We start from the raw sequence: 24771 nt of genomic DNA, 5'->3' as shown, positions 1-24771 counted from the left end.
GCTTGCCAGGCAGGTGCTTTTGCAGCTAAGCTAAATCCCCAGCCCCTGTGTGGTAGATTTATGATATTTACATCAACTAAAATTTTAAATATCATATATACATGTATATATGTGTGTATATATATACACACACACACACACACACACACACACACACATATATAGGTCTTGTTCTTGCTTCTGTAGGATATAAGATTCTTTTCTCCCCGCTCTGCTTGGTCAAGTATAGACTAAGCATAGACTTTTCTAAAACAAAGGATATGCTAATCCTGGTTTTGCAGTGTTTGTTTTGTCTCTGTTGAACAGAACATTTATACAGTGAAGGCAGAATAAGTTAAGGACACTATCACTAGCAACATGACTCATTGGACGATTTACAGGTATCATTTTTGTTGTTTTATCAGCTTTCAAAGAGGAGCATTTTTGTTTTACATCAAGAGGTTTGTAAACATTACACAATGGATAATAAGTCTTCTTTTAATGTGAAACAATCGTTTGAACAAGTCTGCTTGGATGTCAGCCCCAGCAGCTGAGCTTGCTATTTGATTAAGGAATATGAGTTGCATGAATGGGTTTATTAGAGATGGCAGACACTGAACTACAGATGTCTGCCCTGAAGGTTTACAATTCTAAATCTTTCACTTTCAAAATATGTAGGGTGTAATGCTTATAGTACAATAGAACCCTATGGATATGTAAGTGTATGCCTTTATAATTAAGGCTACCTATATTACGTTGAAAGCTAATGAGAACTGCAGAGAGTTGCGATAAAATGTAACCCAAAATGCTAAAACAGAGTCTTACTGGAGAACACAGCATATCACTTTCTTGAGTAAAATATCATATTCATGAACCTAATATAGAATATTGAAAGAGAAATGAAAGTTGATCATAAAATTGATGATGAAGTATTTGAAATTATTTTTCCCTGAAGGCTACTAGAAGCTTTAAAATGTGACTATAAGTAAAAAGACCCTTTTAAAAATATAGACACATGTCAATGCTTATACCTACAGGAATCTATCTTGTTTGGATAAAAGTTTGCATAGACTTCAAAATAAAATTTTCCAGGGCCAGATGGGGTGGTGCATGCCTGTAATCCCAGCACTCAGGAGGTTCAGGCAGTAGGGTGAATGTGAGTTCCAGACTAGCCTGGGCTACAAAGGGAGCTCAACACCAGCCTGAACTGCACAGTGAGACCGTGTCTCAAAAAGTCATAAATAAATAAATAAATAAATAAATAAATAAAATTTCCTGATTCAGTGTAGTCACATTTAAGAGGTAATAGAATATGGCGAATAAAAATATGTGTGACGTTTCTAGAATGGTTCTGGAATATATTAAGTAGTGCATGAATATTAGCTCTTTTAATGGAGGTATAAAAATACTTACCAGTGACTTTCTTTTGATTCAGAGGCCACTGAAAACCAAGCACAGATAACTTTAACTTTACAACTGCTCTCCCTACTCATACTTTCCCCTGTATTTTTTTTTTTTTTGACATAAATCCTAGGTGATTTTTACAATGAGCTTTTTATTTTAGAATACTTTTTGATTTACTGATAAGTTTACAAAAGTGCTGTTCTATATACTCCACACAAATCTCCCCTATTACTAATGTCTTATGATTTGGTATATTTATTATAATTAATAAGTAATAAGTATATTATTATTATACTAAAGCCAAAACTTTATTCAGATTATGTGGATTTTTACTCACTGTCCATTTTATATTCTATGGTCCCATCCAAGATGCTATCTCACCTTTAGTCATCTCATATTCGTAGGCTCCTGTTCTCTGTTACAATTGCTCACATTTTTCTTATTTATGATGAATATGATACTTTTGACAATTATTGGTCAGTGATTTTGCAAAATCCCAGTCCTTCAAGTGTGATTTGTGTGGTGTTTTCTCATTAGGAAGTGCAAATTAAAGCTATGATGAGATGCTACCCCACACATATTAGAATGCTTAAAATTGAAACAACTGATCAATCACTAGCCGGATGTAGTGATGTATGACTATAATCCCAGCAGGGAGGCTGAGGCAGAAGGATCGCTGTGAGTATATAGCCAGCCTGCACTACATAGTGAGACCCTGCCTCAAAAAACAAACAAACAAACAAACAAACAAACAAGCATTCACTAGCAAGTATACAAAGCAACAGGAATTCTCTGCTGTTGCTGGGGTCAATGTAGAATACGATACCCACTTAGACAATTTGACCATTTCTTACAAAGTAAATGTTGTGTAGCCAAATAACCCAATAATTATGCTGGTAGATATTTTCTCAACTGATCTGAAAAGTTGTCCAAAAATTGACACACAACAATTTGTAGAAGTATTGTTTATAGTCATCAAAAACTAGATGGCATACAATGTATACACAAATAACACATCTGCACAATGGAATACTATATAGTGATGAAAAGGGTATTGATAGAGCCCATATAAAGGTATAAACAAATCTCAAATGCATATTGCTAAGTGAAATAAGGCAATCAGAAATAGCTACATTTTGTGTGATTTCAAATTATATCACATTCTGGAAAAAGACAAAACTATAAACACAATAAACAACCAATGGCTGTCAGGGATTTGAAGAGAGAGTAGAGTTGAATCATGGAGGATTTTTGTGGCAATAAAACTATTTATTGTGTATGATCCTGTACATGACATATTGTTTGTCAAAACCCATACAATTTTAAAGCACAATGACATGTATGCAAATTAAAAATCATTTACGAGGTTAGGAAATCAGGATGGAATACAAAATGATGAAGGGATTATTAAAAATACATGAAATAATTTTATTGAAGGAGATAGGGAGAAAATTTGCTGACCTAAGTAACTTTGGAAATGAAAGACTAAAAGTGAAAGGAACTGAAGAATTTTTATCAAATTGGCAAAAGTTTACCAATTCAGAAACTACTACACTTATGCATTAAAGTAAAATAATTAGCCAAAGGAATGGTGAGTGGTAGGAGCCGGATTTCTCCCTGTGAGACACGGGAGTTACATACAAGCAGGAGGAAAAAACTAGAATGACCCATTTGGTAATGGATTAGAATTGCAGATATCATTTATTGAACTCCCTTTCAGCTTAAGGTAGATACATATGAAGGTATATTTAGAGTATGTGGAGTATGATATTTATACACATGTGCATGTATACAAATTCACATACTATTTCCATGTCTTCTTAGCTCAAGAGAATCTAGAAGCAACAGTATCACAGTAGCAATAACTGTACCCAGTACTCAGTTCTTGGTTCCTAGTTCCATTCTCTGAAAAGGAACCAAGCATTCCTACGTAATGGGTGATACTGGGACTGGAGCAGGAAATATGTAAGATGAACACAGAGTAGTCTATAGTAAGAAATTGTGAAATGCTCCAAAAATAATAATGATGTCAACAAAAACTAAAACCAACAACAATGACCTGGAAACTCAAAGGGACACAAGAACCAACTCAAAGTGCTCCCAGGGGTCAAAGATGGAATAATTGGAGTGAGCAAATAAAGGAAATATTGCATTATAATTCAAAGCATCAAATAAATATCTATGAATCTACAGTGGAATAAATAGATGATTAAATAAAGGCAGGAAGAAATGGACAACGAATAGACAAGTCTTCCATGCAAAGAATTTCAGATAATTCATGGAGATAATTCACACTCAAACAAGTAGAATGAACTTCCCCATTCCTCGAGTGTAGGATTCACACAATGACTTCCTTCCAAGAAGTGAAGTGTGGGGAGAAGGGAGAGGGGAGACCTGTGGTGGGGAAACCTGACCTCCGCTGCATGAGCCGGGTGACCATGACAACAACATCGTTAAGCCTTGTTGATTGCAGGTACCGTTGATGGGATGTGATAAAAATGAGCTGTTCCTGCTGAGTCCCCAGAACCTGTAACTTCAGCCTAGTTATGAGAGAAACATCAGCAAAGTCCAAAGCTGAGGGACACTCTACATGATGCCTGACCACTGCACCTCAACACTGTCAAAGTCATCACAATCAGGGAAAGAATGAGCAACTGTCAGTTAAGCAGAGACTAAGGCTGCACGAGGACTAAGTGTCGTGTGATACTGGAGGAGATCCTGGCCATTAAGTAGAAGTCAAGATTAGTTGTACACCAAATGGATTTTAGTTATTAAAATAAATTTATACATGAGTATACAATTGTACATGCACATGTATGCCAGTCTCCACACCAGTGTTCATACATCTTTTTTTTATTTTTGGCAGTACATGCTTTCAGTACATAATGATTACATGTATCTTGGAGAGCTGATACACATAAATAACATATCTTAATGGATCTGTCTTTTTTTTTACAACTGGGTATTATTCTCTTGTATGGATGGAAAATACTGAAAAGTATAAGGAACCGTATATGTATAGGTTTCTATTTGGATTGTTTCAATTTTTTTCTAATTCTTGTTTGCAATGGTCATTACAGATATTTTGCACAAAAATATCCACTGTGTTCTTTGGTTCAATATTAGGCTCTTAGCTCTGTGTCCTGGATTAATCTTTCCCCTGTTCCACACTGTCTTAGTTATTGTAGCCTTACAGTTAGTCTTAAAATTGTATAACGTGAGACTTCCAATTTGGTTCTTCTTTAATATTATATTGAATATTCTAATCCCTTTGTCTTTCCATATATATTTTAGAGTCAATTTATTAATCTACAAAATGTCTATTAGTTATTATTCCTTTTCAGTTCTTATATTTGATTCTCAACTACTGTTTTTGGTTCAGTGACCTGTATCTCTTCTCCAAAATTTGCCTCCACTGTGAGGATATTTATCTTCAAAGTATCTGAGCAATTGCAATACTATTGTAAAAACTGTGTTTGTCCTCCTAAGATGTTTTCTTTAATAAATAATACTTATTTGAATGTATAAAGTTGAACATTTAAATCCTATTATTCTTTGATACACATATAATACAGTGGTTGTAAAGCTTACCTCCACGATTACAGGGAGAGTTAAATCAGAATGCTGGTAAGATTTAAATATGTGTACATTTAAAAAGTACTCAATAAATATCACATATTGGTATAGTTAACCCATTTTCTTATTTAAAAAATTGTTCTGCAGAATTTAACCTTGCATAGCAGTCTGCTACAAGATTTATCAATTATTTAAATATTGGTCAACATCATATACTTTTAAAACACAATACTGCATGATATAAAGAACCCTACTGACTTATAAATGCATTTAATTTCACCTTATGTGCATTAAATATCTGTAATGTTAAAGTAAATGGATTTTGAGGAAGTATTCAACTTTTATTAAAAGCACACATACTTTTAAATATGATAAGGTTATAAATATTGAGAACTTATACAGATTTCTCCATGTAAATGTTTGCTAATTGGAGTTTATATGATATGTTCATGAGGGACAAGACGTAGGAGGCATGCAGACTGAACGCCCATGAGCTATAAAGTAACTTTGTGTGACTTCTTCTAGTGTCCTTAAGTACTGTGCCCGGGAATGATTTCCCATTTCAATGTGTCATTCTTGGGCTCTCTTGGGCTCAACCTTTCAGGATGACACTAACGCCAAAAGAGGCTGAGGCAGGAGGAGCACTGTGAGTGCAAGACCACCTTAGGCTACATCGTGAGTTCAAGAGCTGCCTAAACTACATGGCGACACCCTGTCTTAAATAAATAAATGAATAAATAAATAAATAAACCTAAGGAGCTATTAATCTTTTTAAATAGCACCAATTACATTGGTCCTTTCCATAAATCACTAATAAGTGATATTTACAATCCACTGATAAGGGAATTACAATATTTAAGTAAGGTATGTGTATTACTGTAACAAGTGTCTTTACTTTCATAAAATGAAAGAAGATATTCTAAAATTTTACAGCATTGAACTACAATTTATTTTATTAATAGAGATATATAAAAATACTTATCAATTAGCATATTTCTTATTATTTGATTTGAGTTAAATTTCATGAAATATTCACGTTTTGTTACATTCATTAGAATTTAGATTACAGAATTACATTTCTGTTTCTATTACAATTGCTGGAAAAAAGCTTATTATCTCACATGTTACTCTATATAGCACCTAATATTGAAGCATGATACAGTACAAGTATTAATATTGTCCACATAGTCTATAATTATTAAAAAGTCTGACAAGCCAGACCCTGTAGGACAAATTAATGGTTTTATTTTATGGGACCCTAATTTTATCACTTCAAGCCACTTCATAGCTGTATTCTGAGTTTCTGCGGCTTGTGCCAGCAGTCTTCTTGGCTCCAGTTGCACAAGAACAAATACATCAAGGAGTTTGTAGTCCATGGTGGGGACAGAAGTAAAGAAAGATGTGGTGCAAATCCTGTGTTATTAGCAGTGACAGAAATCAGCAGAGAACAGCTCAGGAGGCAAAAGGGCAGACCCTGTGTCCACAGGGGTGCATCAGGCGGGGAGACTGAAGCCTTTAGAAAGAGCAGGCATTGGCCCCATTAGAAGGGCAATGCCAGGCATTCCAGGTGAAGCAACTGTGTTTGGACATGCACATGGTACAAGGGTGTGCTCTTTGAGAGAAGGAAAATTCCTGCTCACTCAATGTATCTCTATGGACTTTCCCTTGTATCACAGGGAAGCAGGACCTAAAAAGAGAGGAGCCCACAGTGTGGACATTAGAGGAGATAAACAAGCAGAGCAAGATAGCAGGACACAATTAGATCCACACTCAGATAGTCAATTACTTCTTAGCACGGTAACAAGTAAGTTCAATTTAAAAAGAAAAAAAATTGTAAACCAAAAATACTGGCATAATTAGATATCCCTATGGAAAAAGAATCTTAATCCTTATGCTGTACACCAAAATTAATTTGAGATGAATCATAAGCCTAAATACAAAGGTTACACTGTACAGCTCTAGAAGGAAAACAAGGCCATATTCATGGCCTTGGGAAACACAAAGATTCCCTGGGGTATAGAATTACTAAGCATCATAGAGGAAACTGATGAACAGGATTTTACAAAATTAGGAAATGAATAGGCACACCACACACTAGCTAAAATGTATAAAATACATGCATTCCCCAGGACTTGTATTTAGGATATAAAGAACTGCTAGAATCTAACTGTAGAAAGACAAAAATACTGTTTTTTTTTTTTTAAAGTAAAAATGTGCAAAATACTTGAACAGAAAACCTAACAAAAGGAAAATACTCAAATGAACAGTAACTGCACAGATATGTGCTTAATACTATTGGTCATCAAAGAAGTACCCAGTAAAACATTAATATGGCTAAAATTAAAAAGACCAAGAGCAGCAAATATTTGCAGGGATGTGGAACAACTGAGATTTCACAAATTGTTCATGGGAGCATAAAATATTACAGCCAACTTGGAAGGCACTTGGCAGTCTCTTTATAAGTTAAGCGTTCACGTACTCTGAATCACCAGCTCCAACCCCTGGCATACAAAGGAGAAAGAACGTACGTCTATGAAAGATTTAGACAAGAACCTTCATAGCAGCGTTATTTATACCAGTCTCAAACCGAAAGAAGTCCAAATGTGCATCAAGTAGAGCATGGATTAGGCATGTGTGATATATTCCTATAAGAGTTTTTTCAGTGATACAGAGGAATTAACTGCTAGCACACACAACACAAAGAAGAACCTTAAAATAGATGCTAAGTGAAATAAACCGGATTTGAAAGTATACACATTGTATAGTATTCCATTTATATAAAGTTCTAGAGCAAGAAAAATCACTGTTTTTACAGAAAGCAAATGAATGGTTGCCCTTTGGGGGTCATCATTTGACTAGAAAAAGGCAGGAAGGAATTTTCTGGGAATGTCCATGTTTTAATTGGGCATGTATAATATAAATGCATCACTGCGACAAACTGTATGCTACAGATCTGCGCATTTCACTGTATACAAACCACATCAATAAAAATCGCTAAATGTTGATAAATGAGCATATTTTAAATAGCTTTTTCTCTATAAAACAAGACTTTTGATCTTTGTGTATGAGATATATATATATTTTTTATATTTGAAGGTAATATATGTATAATTGAATAAGCTAGTATATAACTTGTAGAGTATGTATATTTCTTAACTGATACTTTTTTCTACCAAATTTAATCACTTAGAAAGTCTTGATCATTCCACTTGCAAATCCTTAGTTCATTCCCTCACCTCTATCCCTACCCCATTCAACCACTAGCATCCTTCTCCCAGATATCACCTTAGTCTCCTACCCAGTACTCCTGTTCTGATCAGCTCCTTCCTCTGTCTTCCTTCATGCTGAAGTGTTGGAGGGAAGGGGAAGAATGAATCGAAATGTGCTTTGTGCACGTACCAATTCCCTATAGTGAGCGTGAGCATTATGTGTTGCAAACATGTACTAATAAAAGTCAAAAAATTCTAATGTGTTTATGCGACGCATTTGATTGAAACTTTCTGTGGTTTTCACTGTCCGTGTGCCTGTACCTTTTCATCAATAATGGTCTTTACAATGAAGGTAAACTTCAAATGTGCTGGCAAACATGCTTTGTTTATAATCCCGTGTTATCTTTTTTTGTTGTTATGCTCATTTCTTAAAGTTCCAGGATACTTTACCAGTGAGCTACACTCTCAGCCCTTTTTAAATTTTATTTTGAAACAAAATTTCCATAGGTTGCCCAAGCTGACCTCAACCTTTCAATTTTCCTGATTCTGGTTCCCTAGTAGCGGGAATGACAGATGTACGCCACTGCACCTGGCTCCTGAGATCTTTGTTACGGGGCCCCGCAGGGAAGGAAGTTACCTTCCCACAAGATGAGATAATAGAGGATTCGTGAAGTGGCTTGCTCCAAGACACAAAAGTAGGAAGGGCAATGTCAGATTTTGGATCTATACTATCTGACTCTGGAGCCAGATACATATCCACAACACACATCGCCTCTGTGCAGAGTCAGCCTCTGGTCCTCTCTAGCCACAGTTGTCTTCGGACTCAGCCCTGGCCCGTGCCCTTCTTCCACGGCCATCTTCCTGTGTGCTTTGATCCCTCCACCTTTCTGTTTCCATGCTGCCCTCCGGCGCTCCTCCTCCCTCGGGCTGTGTAGACCCTCGACCACACAAACTCCCACGCGACTCCCACTTCCTTAGGGAAGCTTTCCTGTGACTTGTCTGGGTGCAATGTCACCCACAGGACTTCTCAGCCACATTCTTATTTGTCATTTTGCTCTAGTGTTTTGAACACTTGTTTGTGTATTTTCCTTCCTGCCTTAGGGCTTCTCCAGAACAAAGACTGCCTTCCTCATCTTTGTTTTCTCTAGTTCTTAGCACACAGAGAAGGCTCCTAATAACTGTTTGTTTACAAAATGAATGTGTTACTGGCAGACAATGTAGCATCAAAGTTTCTTCTGCCTAATTTTGATCTCCCACTGTAAATCATCTGCCAGTGAGTAATAAAATGGTTTAGAGTTTAACTGAAAGCTCAAAAGCCAAAAAGAAAAAAAGGCAGGGGGTATCTTGCTTCTTAGGCTGAGTAACATTATGAGGTTACTATTAAACAGCGCTGTAGAATGTTAAATTTTTCAGAGCTTAAAATGATTGGCTAAGATATTAAGCTGCTTTGCCAGCTGTTCAGAAAATGGATTGCTCCCAGCATATAAATAACCACTGTTATGTCTCTATAAAATCCTAGACCTTGAATGGCATATTTGATTAGAGTGAAATGAAAAAGAAAGAATTGTTATAAACAAGAAGCTGAGATTAAAAAGATGTATTCAGTAACTACCTATGGAGAGTTAAAATAGTCTTTCCATGAATGAACACAGAAATTAAATAAAAGACTTGAAATCTTAAAAGTACTACAACATAGACCTTTGTGCAGCTCAGTTGTGGTCTTGGTAATCTCTCCATTTCAGCCCCTGCCAATGGGGTTTATTGCAAAGGAGAGGCAGTTGCATGTCAGTGTAACAATTTCTATCCTAATTTTATCGGTGTAACATCTTTATTGTCTACTTGTACAATACTTGAGAAGAGAATTTTTCTTGTACTTCTGGTAATATTAATTACTGACCAGATGCCTCAACTATGAGCAGGGTATCTTGTGACTACCCACGTGCAGAGATAGTGTCTCCCATTTCCATGACAAGGGTTGGCAGTGGGTGTCTTGTCTTTGTCAGCGGCACCCACTACCCTACCTGATGTTGGTCTGTGTTTCTGCATAGCTAAAGTGACTCACTTCTGTGTATGGTGTTATCTTGTGGTAATGGAAATCAGACTTTCTTTATTGAAATAATAACAACTGGCTTGAACAGACCTAGTTTAGGCAAAGTTTGCTAATAAAAATGAGAGTTGATGACAAGATAAAGAATAGTGGGGAAAAAAAGTCTTTAATCAGTGGATTGTTCCAAGCCACCCAGCATTTTTTGAACGTTGAACTTGTGTTCCAAGATTCACGTTAGATCCTGCAGACATGCACAAATACAAAGCGGAGAACACAGGAGTGACTTTTCAATAAGCTCGACAAGACATCTCGAGGAAAGACTGCGGTGTGCTAGTGCTGGAATGAAGAACGTGGGCTAAGATCTGAAATGTGTAGGAATTTCTCAACAGGCATTGGGCAAATAGAACAAAATTAACTCAGAATCCACTGACCTGAGATTGAATGAGAAGTGAGAGATACAGAGTGACATATCCACTTAAAGTTCTGAAATTTAAGGGGAAAAGAATAGGCCTAGGATAAATACCCCTAGGTTATACCTCTCCATCTTAGTGTCATCACTGTGATCTGCCTCATGGGTTCACCTGTGCACCACAGCAGGCAGGGAACCACCTGTGGGGTTGGGACAGAATTGACAGCAGCCAAGGAGGGAGGGATTGGAGGGAGCCAGAGGTGCTGCTGGGAACAGAGCCAGATCCACAGAGAAGCCAGTCCTAGAGATGATGCTAACACGCTGGCCCTTCTCAGGCCCTGCAGTCTGCTTTTGGGTGAGTCGGTGGGCTATGTTTATGCCAGTGAGATAGCCTTTGACTGGATTACAAACCTTTGCAGCTAGATTAACAGGGAAATCCACTCCAGTATAGAGTGAAAGAGCAGACTTTTACCAAAAACATACACACACACACACACACACACACACTATATTTGTTGCTACTTCTACTCATATTCCCCAAACACCATCATCTGTCAGAGTAAAGATACTGACAGAAGTATCAGTTCCTTGGGTTGCAGCATCTTTCTGTGGTGCCCTGTGTCTATTTTGACTCATTTTGGCTTCTGGAGCCTATTCCTCCTGTCTGTTTCTGGAACAGAGCCTCCCTGCCTGCCCTGGCCTCTGTGGCCCGCACATTTCAGTGCTTCTAAGCTCTTATCTGATATACACTGTGTAACTAAATTCTTGTTTAAAGCCCAATTCTGTTTTCTCACATTTCTTTGCTCATAGTGTTTTTCTGTAGGCTCTACTTAGACCAATTTTTAAGATTTGTCCATGCCCAGCTGTGTGCCATCCTCTTAGCAATGCTGAGAGGACTATGGACTGAATTATATGTGCCCTAAATTCATCTATTAAAGATCTCTGTCCCTCTTTCTGTCTCTCTCTCTTTCTTCCTCTCTCCCTCTCTCCTTCTCTCTCCCTGTCCCCGCTCCATGTGAGAATGCAGAAAGGCAGGAAGAAGGCCCTCAGTACAAACCAAAACAAATGGACTTCCCAGACTCCGGAACTGTGATAAATAAACTTGCCATTTAAGCCCCCCAGTCTATGGTACTTTGTTAGGGTAACCCAAGTAGCAAATATAGAGAGGAACTTATCTATGAGGAAAACAAGAGTCAGAGAACATAGACACTTTGTTTCAGAACTTAGCTAAATAGTATTTCATTTTACTAAAAATCTTTTCTCTTTCCACTCTACCACCCTGCATTAAAAACTGGGTAGTTTGTCTCATCCTCATACTAAACATTTTATTACTGAAGTGGCATATAAGATGGTATACCATGGATATTTGTATAACTACATTGTGATGTTCACTCAAATTACCCAAGGAATGCATTTCTTAGAATGTACTGCCATTGTTAACCAATGTGTGACTACGTTTGTAATAATGTTTTGTCATACTTTAAGTAAAAGGGTATATGCAAGCAGGAAAATATATATAAAAATCTGGTTCTCATTTTCCCCTCAGTTACCTTGCACGTGTCTTCTGAATTAAGAGGTATTTCTCTTGAAAGTCAGCCAAGCTGCTGTGTCACTCCTCAGAGCACTGTGATGGGGCCCATGACTGGTTCCATCAGGGACCACAGGCCTCCACCTCCAGCTACTCAGGACCATGGCTGGCGACTGTGTCCTGTACTTTCTGTGGGCTCCAGACAGCTGAGTGTTGATTTTCATATCACTGAAGGGAAGAGGGTATAGCCCAAGAAATGTTCAGAACTAGCTTTCTATCTCTAGCAAATAGCTTGTTTAAATCAGAGTTTTGAGCAAAATTTTAGCTATTTTATTTTACTAGCCAAAAAAAATAAGTAAAATATAAAATGGATGGACTCATCATAGTTCTTTTAGTGTTATTTCATCAGCTGTTGATAAACCTATCCATCTTTTGGTTCATAGGAGCCTGAGTCAGCAGTCTGAGAACTGAGCTGAGAACATCCAGGCACACAAATGGTAATGATGGCAGAATAATGCCCTCCCTCCTAGGATGTATGTGGCCCAAACCAAAGCCTAATTAACTCATATTCAGTAGGCATTTGGAAAGAAAATAATGCTGCCGAGTTGGCTTTATATTTGTAAGTGGAAAAAAATGAACTTTATGCTGTTAAGATTTAGTTTAATGGATCTTGGATTCCATCAGTAGTGTGTTATGGCAAGAAAATAGAACATCTTACAGTAAAATGGACAGTTATTGCCAGCCTCACAGATCTGCCCTGGAGACCTATGATTATTTTTTGGCCACTTGTAAAAATGGGAATTCCTTTTTACTTCTTATGTGTACATATTTTCCTCCATTGCTTCTCTACAGTAGTTAGTATTTCCACAATCTAGAAATCTCAGTACTTTACTATATGCAGGTGAATATTGAGGTCTTCCTCAGAAAGTCACTTCTGGGACAGACTGCATGTCTCTAGGCTTCTGACCTGGAGGTGGTAACCCCACCTGCTCCCAGAGGAACACTGTGCAGAACGTACCACATAGCCACACTCTGGAACCATTGAAACTCAGTAAAGTGGAATTTCTAAGGCTTATGTCACTTGGGAAATTAAAAAAAAAAAAAAAAAAAAAACAGAGGAAATGATGTTTCAGATCATTTTCTTAAAGCATAAATGCAGTTAACACAAATGTGGAGGTATAAAAATTCAGGCAACAAATCAATTACAGGAAGGGATTATGAAATTAAATGTGGAGCAATGCTCTTCCTTTTCATTTCTCCAATTTGGCATATGACTATGGATGTACTGATATCACCTTCCTTTTGGATTCAGGTTGACAGCACCAGTTCTTAATTCCCTGCATCTGTCTCAGGGTAACCTTGATACCATGGGCATTTGGAGCTGGATCATTTTTATTATGGGACTTACCTTGTGTGTTACAGAATTTTAGCAGCATCTCTGTCCTCTACTCATGGGATGTCAGAGCATCCTGCTATGACATACTCCTGCTATGCTAACTAAAAGTGTCTCTAGACATTGCCAGATATCCCTAAAAGTGCTTGTTGTTATGACAGTGGCAGGGAAAGGGGACAGTGGGGTCGTTTGGATGATAGAATTGACTGGATCCCATGGAAATGAAGGACTTGTTGCTAGACAGAAAAGATGCAAGATGAGATTTAGATATGATAATGAGTAACTGGGTGGATATGAGGCAATAATGAGCAACCAGCAAACCCAGCTGGAAGCTCACTGTTGCTAATGATGTTACTTTCGACATCATGAATTAGAGAAGCCATCTGTTGGGGATACACAACAAGCAGATCTTTCCAGGACAGAAATCTGAGCTGCAGATAGAAATCCAGAAGTTATTTAGGTGGAGTGAGAGTAAGAAGTGAAGAAAGGGATACAAGAAGTCACTTCCACCGAGATGGGTACAGAGCAATGAGCAAGGATGCCTGCAAAGCCCCAGAAAGGCAGAAGGGAGAAGAAGGGCTGAGAACCAAAGAGAGCCCCAGAGCTCCAGGATGGAGGGTGAGTCTAGGAAGCAGCCGAATCCAGGAGTCAGATTGTCCAGAGAGGCTGAGCAGAACCATAAGGGCTACTTGTGGGACAAGACACTTAGAGCATTTTTTGAAAGAAAATATCCTCTTCTGCAATAGAATAGGAATTATAGTGGTAAGGAAGAAATGAACTGAGAGAAAGCCTGCCATGTAATATGCAATAGGGTGGCAAATTCAAAGACCACCCTTGGTGACTTGCAGACCGAAGGAGTTGGCCTTTGACGTACAGTGTGTGTGCAAGTGTGCATGAATGTGTGTGCCCACATGTATATGAATGTGGCATGTACAGAAGAGAAGAACATGGTGAGGGAGAGCCAGTGCCCTATTTCATTCTTGGTTGATGGTTGCTGTATGAGAATGACTATAAGCCCAATGTTGTCAGTGTTTTCAAAAGAAATAGCTAACCTAGTTTTTTCCTTTTTTTTTTTTTTTTGGTTTTTTTTTTTTTGGTTTTTCTCGGTACCGGGAACCGAACTCACGACCTTGCGCTTGCCAGGCAGGCGCTTTTGCCACTGAGCTAAATCCCCAGCCCCCGTTTTTTCCTTTTTAAAAAGATGTGAACTATGCTTGTTTTAAGCTGTTGACTCAATGTTTTAAAAACCCTGTTCAACCCAAATAAAGCTTATCTGTAGGTTGTACACCGCCCGGGAGGCTGCATTTACTGGTACAGACAATGGGTTCATGAAGGTTTTTTCTGAAGAGGAAGAGAGGGTCTGTCCGGGGTATTTGCAGCAGGTGATTGTTGTAGGAGGAACAAGGTTATGGGAAGAATTTTTTTGGATAGGAGGAAACATGTACCTCTCATATAATGTACCTGTGATAGTACGTGTCATGGATAGAAAGTGTAGCTAACAAGTGTTGGTAAATTAAACTATGAAACACTCCCATTGTTTTGTGTGGGCAGATTTCTCCTACCACCTATTAGTGTGATGTTTTCATGGCACTGGTAAAGCACAATGACAGTAGAACAAAGATTGATTTGCACTATTTCTTACTATATGAGTGCCACTGAACATTGGTAATGATTAGAATTTTAAGAGTGACATCATTGAGTGGACAAGTAAGACTTATCTATCCTTTGCAATACATTTAAAAATTGTGAAATTTCTTGCTTGTTAAAGTCAGAACCTAAACTTTACTTGAGTCACAAGAGTAGCAGCACAGGAAGTGTTTTTGTTCAGGGTTCCCTGTTATTTCCCTAACATTCTGCCAATTGTTTACTTTTTCTCATTTTCAGGCACAGTCTTTTAAGGATATTTGTTCTGCTCAAGCTCAATCGAATGGAAAGTACAAAGAGTGTAAGTCTAGACACACAGATCAGTCAGTTACTGAGCAAATTTGTGACTACTGAGTTGGGACACTGGAGTCAAGCCTTTCTGTGTCCTGCCTGTGTGTTATTCCCCAATAAGATACAAGGGCTGTATCGGGAGATCTGTCTTCAAGATGAGCAATGCTACCCTTTGACTGATGAGAAAACTGCAGCACAGAAAAGTCAAGAAAACTGCTCAAGGTCACACACTTCATAAGTTACACAGCTGGTATTTAATACAGTCTGACTCCAGCACTTGTGTCTTGAGGCAGCTTTAGCCAAATTAAGCCCTGAATGACTTGCTTCACTGAGTTACTGGAATAAAGATCATATTTTCTTCCTAAAGTAGCAGTAGGCTTTCTTTCAGTACAGCCTATGGGGACAGCTATAGTTTTCCACTTTTCTAAGAGAAATTGAAGCAACTCTTTGAACTCAGTCCTGGTGATTTCTAAGGGGATGCGCAGATCCATGTCTAAATGTTAATTGTAAAGGTTGTGGCACTTTTGATTTCTTATTTTTCTCTTGCTTTTAAGCCATTTTCTTACATTGCTCATTTTTTGATTGGACTTAGCTATGTGTGAAATCCTAGAAAAAGAAGTCAAGTGTCCCCTCTGTTCTTAGCCCCAAGGTTCTTTTCTCACACAGGTCATGTTGATCAGGGCCTGTGCAAGCAGAAGGGAGCTTCCAAGACTATGGAAAAATAACCTGTCCCTTTGTAAAGTCTTCAAAAAGATGCCTATTGTTGTGTCAGGCATAAAGCCTAGTGAGAGGCATTAGTATGGTTTATTTATTTTTCTGTGGAAGCTCAAATATGTCTCGTTTTTGTCATAGTTGAAAGAAGCATCTAGGGTTTTATCTTTTAACTAAATCTATGTGTGCATTTGAATGCAAAGATATATAAATATTTAAATATGTAATATATAAGTATATTCACATGCACCCAAATGCAATGTATGTATCCCTTTAGACAGATGTTAATCAGATGATAAATATTAATACACTTTACAGGTATACAACTTTGTGAGACTCTATTTTTCTAGGCAAAAATATGTTCTTCTTCAGCCATACCACACAGACTTAACATCTGTTTTAAGGCATTTTAAAATCCAGCAACTCAATGTCAATTGGATCTGGCTTTACGGTATGCTGGCTTGATTATGGCTCTCACAGGGGGAGGAGAGCTTTCTGATACCATCCAAACCTCCAGAGCACCATTCAAAGCAGCTGGTATTCTATATATTACATAATTATGAAGCACACAGTGTAGTTTAGAATACTTAAGAGGCACTAGGGGCCCACTTCTCAAAATATTTACAGCCTTTTATTCTTCTAAAAACAATAATTTGCATGCCTAAAATGATTTGTGTACCTTTGCTATGCAAATTTCCTTAGGCCCTTTTTTGTCTGGTAAACCTTACTAGGAAAATACCAATGTTTAACAGTGAGTAGACCAGAGGGAGATTAGTTGGCAAAAAAGGAAGACTTAAACATTTTCCACAAAATCTGAGAGTTCTAGGAGAATTGGCAAGAATCCTTAGAAGAGGAAGTTCTGGAAGGAGGCTGTAGCTCGGTAGTAGAATTTGCCTGGAATCTAGGAGGCCTGGGTTCGATGCCCAGCATCAGGGACTGGGGTGGGGGTGGGGGTTCTGAGTGAGGATCTCTACTCAGGACAGTCTGACACCTGAAGAGCGGCTCTGAAATAGGAGTCAGCCTTTGTGTTGAAAAGAGCTTCGAGGCCTGGGTTCCATTCAGTAGGCCAGCTCCAGTGACTATTTATGAGTTCCAGTAACACTAAGCAAATTGTTTCAGAGTGCCTGGCCCTACAGTGAGGCAGTGATGCAAAACCTCATGCTGAGGGTTGTGACTTCCGACTATTCCAAGGGCTCAGTGAGCCTGACCATATAGTAGGGCTGCCCTGACCACTGAAATCTTTCTCTCATCCATGTTAAGGTTCTCTCTGCCAGCCATTCACTCAATAGATACCAATTGTGCCTACTGTGTGCTGGGTGCTATGATGAGCACCAGAATGTGAAAAAAAAATGTGATAATACAACCCTTTTGAGATGCTATAGTTGCAGAGGGAAAATATATCCAGATGCCCAAGGCAAGATTATAAAAGCAAATATAGTCCTACATAGCTTAACAATGTGTTTTGGGAAATGTGACGTAGGAGATTTTGTCCATGTGGAAACATTATAGATACACAAACCTAGATGGCAAGTGTCAGTCACTTGACATGGTCTCTTGTTGTTTGTCGGGACAGGATCTCAGGATGTTGCCCCAGCTGGCCTGGAACTCCTGGGCTCAGGCACTGACACAGCCTCTTGGTGCAGTCAAGAGAAGTAGTAAACCCCAGACCTATGTGGCTGCTGCCCGTGAAATGCATCAGGCTGCTTCCCAGTAAACTTTGCTGTTATAGGAAGTAGAAGGAGTGCACTCTCCAAAATAACAAAAATGTGGAACAGTAAACACATAAAGCAGTACCAGGATCATTTATTATTATTATCAAGTATCACACACTGTACGTAATTGTAGGTATTCTGGCACTGTAGTATGTTTGTTCACATCAGTGTCACCACACATGTGTGGGCAACGCATTGCACTTTGACATTCTGAGGGTAAAGACATAACTAGGCCATAGGAAATTTAGAGTGCTATTATCATCCTATAGGACCACCACGGGTATATGCCCTTCATTGCTGACCATAAGAATACTGAGGACACCAAGCAGGGAGTGTTAATTCTACCATAAGTAGTAACAGTGACGGGGCTGGGGATTTAGCTCAGCGGCACAGCGCCTGCCTGGCAAGCGCGAGGTCGTGAGTTCAGTTCCCGGTACCAGAAAAAAAAAAAAAAACAACCAAGTAGTAATAGTGACTATTATGCCTTGTGTCTAGATGTCCCCACAAAGCCTTGTGTGGTCATAGGGGAGGCTTTTTCAGAGGTGGATGAATCTAGAGTGTGTGATGCTAGGACTAATTCCTGGTACAATGCTAGGATCAAGGGCACTAGAATTAAGGGTGTGAGTTCTACCTGCCCAAAGTAGCCTGGATAAGATATAAGGGATATAAAGAGCTGTGGTCCTCCCTTGTTGCTTTGCTACCTCTGACCACCATGAACTGTTTCTCCTCTGTGATGCCTGTCTGCCTAGTCACCCTTTGAGCCAGTCCGTTACGGAACGAAACCTCTACAAACTGTGAGCTTTAAATAAACCTTTTCTCCTTTAACTTTGAATGTTCAATATTTTGTCTCAGCAACAAGAAAAGTAACTAAGACAGTGACCAAGAAGTCCTTTGTAATGCAGATGATCCCTGAGACAGGGATCCTATCAAAGGGATCCTTGGTGTCCTATCAAAGAATAAAGTTTATTCTTTAAAAAGTGGTATTAATATTAAATGTGTACAGAATGTGTACTGTGTACAAAATATTAAGTATATAAGAACCCTCATATAATATTATCATATACAAAAACAAAACATAGAAATATTAATGATGGTTATTTGGCACAGAATATTATAAAAGACAATTGTTTATTTCTATGTATTTTTTGTGTTTTCACAAAACTGTATACAGTGAAGCTATATTTGTTCTGTGAAAGGAAACATGTTTTGTTCTCATAGCAAGTACATTTTGAAGACAGCGAATTAGCCAGAATCATCTCTCAGGAGAAGATGGTAGGGATACTGTCAGCCCTGCCTATAAGACAGTCTTCACCCAAATTCACACCTTGAAGATGAGGCACTTTCTACTCTGTTCATCCATTCAGTATCTGTAAGAGCACCTGTTGTATGTTAGTGCCAAGATATGCAAAAGAAGTTTGTCCATGGCCTCAGAGGGCTAAAAAATGTACAAAGACAGCTTATAGGCTTAATACAGGATATCTGAGCAGATTACAAAGTGGTTAATTACAAAGGAAACTTTGCCTCACTTACCACAAATTTTTTTGAGTCTGAAAGTATGTGCTTCTGACTTCTTTCATTGTAATCACAGTTCCATGTCCTCTTGAGTGCCATGTGCATTTCTGCCATGGTGGAAGCTCCTGGAGAGTCAAATTATATCATCTGTATATTTGCATGTCCCACAATGCCTTGCACATAGTAGAAATTCTATAGATATTCACAACAACCTAGTGTCCACCCTGAAGCGAGGTTATACATAGTCATAGAAAATAATTCATTTCAGGCTGAACCAAACTTATTTTATAAATCTAGCAACTACATGGGAAGGAAGTATTTGTATCTGATCTCAGCAGAACTGGTTAATTGATTGACTGATGTTTCTTCCAGGAGTCATGTGGCAAGGAAGATATGTCTTCATAAAATTATTGGCCCCTGGCATTCACCACAGTATTGTTTTCTTAACAACCCATCTTATCTATCAGCTAAGGTCAAGCTATTTTATGCAGAAAAAACATAGCTGTGTGGAAAGACTAAACCCTCTCTCTGTAAAATCATAGTTGCATGGTTTGCAAAAAGATGCTACAGAGAACACTTGATTGTGGAAGGTTAGATTATTGCAATCTCCAAAGGAGCCTGGCTTTGATGGGTGTCCTGGAACTGCAACAGTAGCAGTAGACTCACTCTCAGCTGCCAGGGCCCACTGCCCCTGGCGGGAGTGCTATCATTCAATTTTCACACAGCAAGAGTGACAAGAGCTAATTGTTTGAATCTGTTTCTGTCCTTCCAGCCCCATGCAGTAGACTCTTTTACGTAATAATCTGGATGACTGGTTATAGTTCTCCTAGTAGAATTTTAAAGCATGTAAGTAGAATGGGCTAGAAAAATGGGTTGCATTTGGTGAAAAGAGGATTCTTTTTAATAGAAAGAGATTTTCTCCAAAAATTTACTTCAGTTAAAAGTGTAGATTAGTTTTTGGCAGAAACACCTGCTAGTGCATAACATATTGAGGTGTACTATGAAGGAGTGTGGCTAGGTATGTGAACATAGCACACAAACACACACACATATGCACATGCATATGCAAACTTTTTTAATGGACTAAGGGAAACCTTGTTGAACCCAGGACAATTAGAACTTCAGGTCTTCCTCAAGGGAGTTCCAGTGGAAAGTAATGTCATGTGCACTGTGGTGACCTTCGGAGCATGACACTAATAGTTTCTTCCCTTAAAATAAAGCTGAATGTTTTTGTGTGCTAAGCAAAGGTGCACGGGGAAATTGGACATGGAAGGTGGTACATATGCGCAAGGACCTTGATTGTAGCTTTGATTTCATAGGCACGCATATAAGGCAAGGCTTACCAAACTACTTTAAGTCTGTGCAGTTATTCTTTGCCTCTTATTACTTAAAATAAAAAGAAAACAACTGCAGTGTGCTGACTAGAAAGCACCTATGTACATTTGCCATGGAGAATTGTGTGAGCCAACTAGCTCAAGGCGAGTGGGTTGACACTGGCAAGTGCTCACATCATTGCTCCCACCATCTAACATTGCTCTGAGCTGCAGAAAACGTGCTAAACATGTGTGTGTCCATCCAGCACCCGGGCCAGGTCACCACTGACCTGGACCTGTTGCTGGCCTGGGGAGAGATGCCAAGGTATCCTATCACTGATGAAGTTAGGAATTCCTTTATAATCAAGAATCCCGATTTAGTCACAGCAGCATGCTACAATTACCTGTTGCCACTCTTCTAATTTAATGTTTTCAAATATTTAAAAGTCAGAGTCACCACTTTTAGCTGAGTATTCATATTGTTTTCTTATTCACAAGAAATGACACAGACAGTACTGCAGGAATAAGGCAAAAGAGAGACAGTTTACAAAGTGCAAGTGCGTTTTAACAAAGGGCAATGGATTGTGTGTGGATGAGTGTCATGGCTTGTGTCTAGATGTCCTCACGTGGTCATAGAGATTTTTTGGAGGTGGCTGAATCTAGAATGTGTGATTAATTCATAGTGCAATGCTGGGATTAAGGGTGCTGGATTAAGGGTAGGTGACGGCTGGATCAGTCCACTGCTTGGATTGGCACTGTCTTAATCCTGGTAGACCGGATACAACATAAGGGACAGAAAGAGCCTTGTCTTTTTCTCTCTATTGCTGCTTTTTCTGTTTTCTGCTGCTGTGAACTGTTGCCCCTCTGTCATGTGCCACCCTGCCTTGGAGCCAGCTAATTATGGATTGAAACCTGTACAAACTGTGAGTTACATAAACCTTTTCTCTACTTTACCTTTCAGTGTTGGTATATTTTGTCTCAGCAATGAGAAAAGTGACTAAGACAATGAGTATTCTAACTAAAAAAGAGATAAGTTTATGGTCATGAATTCCAGTCTTCCGCTCCCCAATATGAGGCTCTGGACCTTAGCTTCAACTGCTTTAGTCCTCATCCTTGGATATCTCTGGGGAGCCCCTCCTGTGGGAGCCAAGCCCAAATATAGCTTGGGATAGTGGTGATCATGGACGAGAGGACCTGAGGATTAGAGAGAGCTAAGAAGTGGGACTTCCATGGTGTGCAACTCCCATCATTCCCATAGTTATGGTGGGGGCGTCCCCTCTTAATGTCATACATCCGGGCCCCTAGGTGAGGAGAAATGGAAATCGAAAAGGCTGAGTGATCAGAATATGGGTTGTTTACGGGGAGTGCAGAAGAGACAGGAAGACAGCAGCATTTCTAAAACCCATGGGATACAGGTGAGCTCAGGACCCAATAGGGCAGTTCAGAACTTCTCTGTTACTTTCAGTTATAGAAATTAGGTAAAGAAATTTGTCCTTTCTTTACATTCCTTATTTCTTAACCTCCTGCTAATGTCTAAAATGTCTTTTTGTGTTACTTCAAATCAGAATCAATATTTTAAGTCCAGATTCACTTTTTAGAAGTACATATTTGACAAACGAACATCCCGATACCCAAATGTTTAAAAGAATTTTAAAATTAAACAGTCATCTACTTTTTGGAACATCTGAAAAGAGAAGGCACAATTATTCTTTGTAGGTTGAAATATCCTTTTATAATCAACTTTAATCCACATTAAATGGGCTTTAAGAAACAGGCTTTCTGCACCTCAGTTCAATTTCATTTATTCATTTTAATAATTTGAGGTAACTCCTGCTAATTTTTGTTAGTCATGCGCAAATGCAAATGGTAATGAGGCTTTTGTGTATGTGTGTGAAATTCAAAATCCACCCCTAGTCTATTAACTCTGTAAAGAAAGTTACATGGTAGGAGTCCAGAGTAGCCTGAACAAAAAGACTTCTATTGTACAAAACCAATTTCCATGTAATCAATCTGGCCGACAGAGCATTTGCTCCTGAATGATATTTGTGCAGTGTCAGAGAGGCCTGAGGTGCAAGCTGTGCCAGGGAATTCTATCACTTAGCAGATGTAAAGGTCAAAGGAAAGAAATGTTTCCTGAGTGTCTCCGCTGACACCGGAAAGCTTTGTAATAGCATTGCTTTGTGGTAGCCTCAATCACTACTTTTGTTAAACTAAAGTCTGATGAAGTTTGAGCATCTTTTAACTGATTTACTTAAAAAGCAGCAAGCAAGTTCAGTAAATAGGAAAGTACTACTTCATCTGGGTTTTAGCATTTTCCTCTTTTTAATGTGTTAAATTTTGTTAGTTATAGCTATTGAATGCATTATTTCATGTAATGTTTCTAATCATAGTGTCTGGCACATAGTAGGAACAATAAATAGTGCATTTTATTAGTGAATGAATGAACCAAATGTCTTCTAAGCAAAATATGTAAAATAATACTGCTTGACTGTATTATGCTATTTAAGAAAGCTTGTTTTATTTTGATCTAAAAATCTGGGTTTCCTATAATCTTCTTGTAATGCAAAAATTCAGTCTTCTCCCATGGATATGATGTACATCTACTTTTTCATTTGAGGAGATATCTTTATAGGATTACAAATAAAATGTTGCAGTGTCGGCAGTCAGATGTTATTATATCCTTAAGAGCACTTTAGCCCAGTGAAGAATGCCAGTGTTCTACAGGAACACCCACCCAGCATCCCACACACATGGTTTTGCAAAAGTCCCTAAAATTTCAAAGCAGCAACCTGCTTGTCATAAAGGCTACCTGCAGGACCTCTCCTGGGAGTGCCCTAGAATCAAATAGAGAAGCTGAGCGCTACATTTATGAAGCAGCGCCACACTGACATGCAAGAGATTCTGCCTTATAAATCAATACTGATACAATTCTCCAAGTCTGTAATCAGTTTGAGATCATGCTCTGGTGTGTTCTACAGCAGACAGATTGCAATTTTCACTTTTAGTTTTCTAGTAAAACAGAAGATGATTGGGAAAGTTACCCTGCAGTGTACTTGCTAATAGCATCTTTTAAAAATGTATTATCTTTTTGTTCACTTGGTTGCTACAAGATTGAAAGAGTAGATTTTAGTCTTTTCCTCTTGGAGAGTCCCATGCATTTTCTAAGCGCTCTGTATTTATGTGGATTCTTCTTCCTCTATCTCTAGCCTGCATGCTCCTCCAGAGTAAATCTGTGCAATGCTTTCCGTCTCCCTACAGCCTACCACGAAGTGTAGACATTTTTCAGAAGAAAGTAATAGAAATTTGCTTTGGAAAGTTAAAAAAGAAAATAAGGAAGATCTTCAGTGTTAACTCCAAAATTTATTTTCTAATAGTACTCTTTTGAACCTACTCTACATCTACAAATCTGCTAAGTATGAACTTCTGTGTGCAAGGCTCATATGGAATAAGATCAAACCAAACATACATGTTCAGTGCAAACCAATTTATATGATTCACCCCGCTTGTGCTAATAGTGTTAATTTCATATGACTGCTGATGTGGTTTGTTGAAACTGGTTTAATGCTTACAGATTTCGAAGTATACGTTCACAGGGGTTTTTTTCCCTTGCCAGTTTGAGTCTTACAGCTTTAAATATGATAGACTATCACTTGAATCATCGTGATTGTATTAGAAGATTATTATTCCTTTTAACAATGAATAAAAATTAAATCACTATTTGTATGATAAATTGATTACCTCAAGGGAACACATCATAAGATAACATTTATGTTGTAAATACCATAAGTGGGAAATCCTTCACTGCACGTTCACGTTTACTCTTATTGGAAACAAAGTATATGAAGTTGACATTGTAAACACGATCCAACACAATACAAGGAAACTACGGCAAAAGTTTCTGCACTCCCCATGATTAGCCCACCTTGTGAGAATTCAACTCTCATGAGGTTTTCTTTTTAGGGGAAGTGTGGATAATTTTATGACTGTGTGGTTATAAGCAGTCACCCTAACGATGCATAATTGCAGTTTTTCCTAGTACTTGC

This window comes from Chinchilla lanigera, unplaced genomic scaffold (genome assembly GCF_000276665.1).
Source record: "Chinchilla lanigera isolate Chin_1 unplaced genomic scaffold, ChiLan1.0 scaffold00038, whole genome shotgun sequence".
NCBI lineage: Eukaryota > Metazoa > Chordata > Mammalia > Rodentia > Chinchillidae > Chinchilla > Chinchilla lanigera.
Note: the sequence above shows the minus strand (reverse complement) of the source record.